Source organism: Penaeus monodon, unplaced genomic scaffold (assembly GCF_015228065.2).
Source record: "Penaeus monodon isolate SGIC_2016 unplaced genomic scaffold, NSTDA_Pmon_1 PmonScaffold_6071, whole genome shotgun sequence".
In the NCBI taxonomy this organism is placed as follows: Eukaryota; Metazoa; Arthropoda; class Malacostraca; order Decapoda; family Penaeidae; genus Penaeus; species Penaeus monodon.
Window position 1 is genome coordinate 824 of NW_023661075.1, and position 4,125 is coordinate 4,948.

Here is a 4,125-nt window from a genome sequence, read left to right on the forward strand (position 1 = left end):
AATATCCATTGTAATAATGGGTCAAACTAAATTAATTAATTATTATTTATTGCTACTACTATCAAATTAAATTATTATTGCTGCCATCATTATTGTTATTGTTTTGTTATCATTTCTAAATATTATTATTTATATTTTATTATTATTATTATTATTTAATTATAAGGCAAAAAACAATGCTTATCTGTTTATTTTTCAAATTTCAAGGTATCCCTGATTTCCCGGGGCCCTGGCACAGGGCTCTACAGCAATCTGGAAATACTTTTCCCTTTCCCCAAAGCCTTCGTTGAATCTTCCGCAACAACCCCAACCCTTCTTTGTCCTGGCAAAGGAGCTTTATCCCGGTCCTTTGCCCCACCCCCCTCCCACTGGGTTACCCCTTGCTCCCCGCAAAAGGGTTTCTTTTAAGGGATTTCCCCAGTATGCTGTTATTCAGGGTATTTAAATGCCAGGGGGCCCTCTCGTGATCATTGTTTTGTTTTTTTTGGGGATTAGATATGTATAATATTAAATAATATATATATTTTTTTTTTAAACAGGTAATTCTATACTTATAGATTTTCTCTTTCCTTCTTTCTCTTTTGCTCATAGAATATTGATACCCGGGAGACGTAGCTGGACTTCTGCTGACAAAGTAGTAGAGGCACATGGCACGTTCAGGACCTCCCACTGTCTCAACTCCCGGGAAGGAGTACAGTCAGGAGTGGTCAAAGGTATGAATACTGTCTTAATATATTATCATTCTGGTGGATGCCATTGTCTCATAAGGAAAGTTGCAAGATAAAGTGCAATATGTTTATATATAGTTCCCATCTCCAGTCAAGCCCATTAGAATATCACAATTGTAGTGATATGAAGCCCTTTGGGAATTCATGCTAAGTCGTTTTCAGAGGAAATCTTCAAGGACAACATTCCAACATCCACTGAATGTAGCGGTTTTGTGAAGCCTGACATCATCTTTTTCCGAGAGAGTCTTCCTGTCCGGTTCTTCCAGCTCATGCATCAGACTTCCCTAAATGTGACCTGCTGATTATCCTTGGAACTTCCTTAACTGTTCGCCATTTGCATCTCTTGTTGACAAGTGAGTTTGCCCATATTTGGAGTACTTTTGGAAGGTGTGTGGTTTTTGTACCCTGTAATAAATGGTCAAAATGAGGATTTCAGAAGCATTTCAGATATCTCTGTATTTAATGCTGCCAATTAATAAGAAATTTTCTAGTCTGTCTCTGCTGGAATTTTTGGCAATTAAGGTTGTTGATCTTTATAGTGAACACTTTTTCTGGGTTCTTTTATGTCCTGTCATATCATTTTATATTGTTATCTATCAGGTAATCTTTTTTCTTGTAGCCTTTTTTTTCATAGATTAGTCACAATATATTCTTCGGTTTATCCTTTTTTTTTTTTCAAGTTTTTTTTTTTCATAAACAGTGTTCCTGCCATGTGTCCACGTCTCCTTATCAACCGGAAAAGCGGGACAGTGGATCCAATGATGGCAATTTTTGCAAGGCATGTTTGGCAGTGCAGGACTCGCTCTTGATTCACCAACAATATTCGAGATGTTGCCTGCTTGGTGACTGTGATGAAGGCTGTGTGAAAATGGCAGAGTACTTAGGAGGGAAAGGTATGCAAAAAAATCAAAACACCCAGTAGTTCATCTTTTTATACAGCTCTCATTGATATATACATTTCAAAATAAAAAATCTATTGAACAGAAAGTAAACATATCAGTGAACACTAGGGAACTGTGAGTTCCATTTATCTTTTTCCTAAAAAGTAAACCAAATTTCTCTCTTTTTACAGGATGCATGCAAGCCTTATTAGAGTCTACAAAGAAATAAAAGAAAAAAACATCACAAAGTGTCATAGAATATTTCAGGAGTTACATGTTTCCAAGAGGAACTTCACATCAAAGTTGTATAGTCATCTAAATTATTCATTAATCATGAAGATTTGTTGAAAAAGGGTTTACATCAGCTGATTAACTCACATGTGATATATATTTTTAGACAACCTTTTTGTAGGGGCATTATTCAAGGCATTTTAATTGTTTGCTACTTATTGTAACCCCAAAAAAGTAAGGTAATGTGCTGAGAGGGGACAAGGTGTGTTGTACGCTGAAGTTTGTAAGCGGCTGAGTATTTAATTTATTGCACGTATTGAGTTTCGTGTGTTAAAACTTCTGCATAACAGAAAAAAAATTCCTGATAACATTCTTTCCAAAAAATTTTTGTTTGCACTAATGGGAAAAGCATTTAATATATGAAATATACTTTGTGTCCCAAAGGTTGTAGATTTTTCAAGAATTCATTTTTACAAAAAAATATTTGATGGTGATATTTAAGAAATTATACGTGCAGAGCCTGTTTTCTAACATTGTCCTTTTATGATTGGTGAAAGTGAAAAGAGTTACAAGTAATTTTGGTGGCAACATGATGAAAGAATGAATTTGCATCAGTTTTGTTACAGTGCAAAGAAGTATTCTAGCGATTTAAGTTGGAGAAATATTTTCTAACTTATCATCTGAGGCATAGATAAGTATAGTCGATAATCACGGGTATGAGAGCAATGAAGAAGACTTAGTTTTAGAATTTTTGGGAAAGCCCACATGTGTAAGTAAGGTTGTATAAACTGAAGCCTGTAAATTTAAGGAAAAGGAAGAGACAATTAGTGGGATAAAGGGTTAGATTACCCTTCCGTTTACTTGACATTTTTTTACTTGAGCACGTAAGTAAAATGAAATAAATGTTATTGTTGTTGTTATTATTATTATTATTGCTATTTTTTTTTTTCTTTTTATATTTGCTACTATTTAGTTAAACTGTTATCACTGTTATTGTTTTATTAGATTTTGTTATTGCTGTTTTTATTTTTATTACTTTTTAAATACATTATCACGGGTCAATATTACTTAATTATTATTGGTGTTATTGTTTAATTTTTTCTATCACTTTTTTTGTTGCTCTTTTTTCAGTGATGGATGGAAAGGGTCTTTTTTTCTATAAGATAACATTTTTTAAAGTTGTGAAGCAAAGGTTGGTGGTCCAAATGTATAAAAAATCACTGTTTGAGGAAGATGGATTTATCCAGGAAAAAACTGTTTATTTTTATTGTATCGTATTATTATTAATTTGAAATTACAGTATTAGAATTCCATGAGTGTTAAATGTAGGTTCTGCGAGAAATTTTACAAAATCACCGAATATAATTTTGGGTTTTCTAAAGGTACTGAAAAGAAACATTACTTATGTGTTTTTCACTGTATGAACAATAGTTATTTTGGGTTGCAGAATTCAGAGATATTGTGCTTGGAAGTTATTAAGGTTTGATGCAATGCACTTTTAAATGGTTCTTTTGACAGCCCATAGGTGGTTATTACATAGTTCATGTATACTCCCATGTATGTTACAATTTGTAACATAAGATTCAATAAGTATAGTGAGATTGTTCAATAAGTGAAAAATAAGTACACATTATCAAGGGAACTAAATGGAAGTGTACTTTTAAAGAAATTACTTAATTTTGCAGCTTACAAGCAGCAAAGACTTTTTGTTGCTAATTATGTCTTTGCTCTTTTTCTTTTCTTTTTTTTTCTTTTTACATTAGCATTAAGCATTTACCCCAGTTTTCATTTCGTTGTGCTTCTATTGCCAGATTTTTTTTTTCCTTTTTTTCATGCTTTTTGGTGTCTTTTTATGGGGCATTTGCAAAGACTCACTTCTGACTTGCTTATGTTTAAGTATTCTGTATTAGTACTGTTTGCTGTTTTGTATTTAATCCCTTTTGTAATATTGGGTTAGGAGTGAATGATCAGATTTCACCATGTTTATTTGTGGTCATTTTCACAGAAATTGCATCAGCATCGTATTCTTACAGGAAATTCCAACAGCATATATGATTATGTAAAGGATATGTGGTGATGATGTGCACTAGACACAGTGTGTTTCCATTCCTTTTTTATTTTTTTTTTTTTCTAGCATTGATAGGGTTCGTAATGACAAATTTCAGAATAGCTAATGTGTATACTCAATTCTTGGATTAAATTAAAGGGTGTTTATGGGGGGGGGGTGATAATTTGTCATGTGGATCAGTATTCATGCAGAGTGAATACATGGGATGTAGTGGTAT

General features: G+C 33.0%; 1 pseudogene; it reads left to right on the forward strand.

Annotated features, from left to right (window-relative positions):
• The first annotated feature begins 207 nt into the window (after positions 1-207).
• LOC119571372 lies at positions 208-1,838 on the forward strand (annotated as a pseudogene).
• Positions 1,839-4,125: the final 2,287 nt, after the last annotated feature.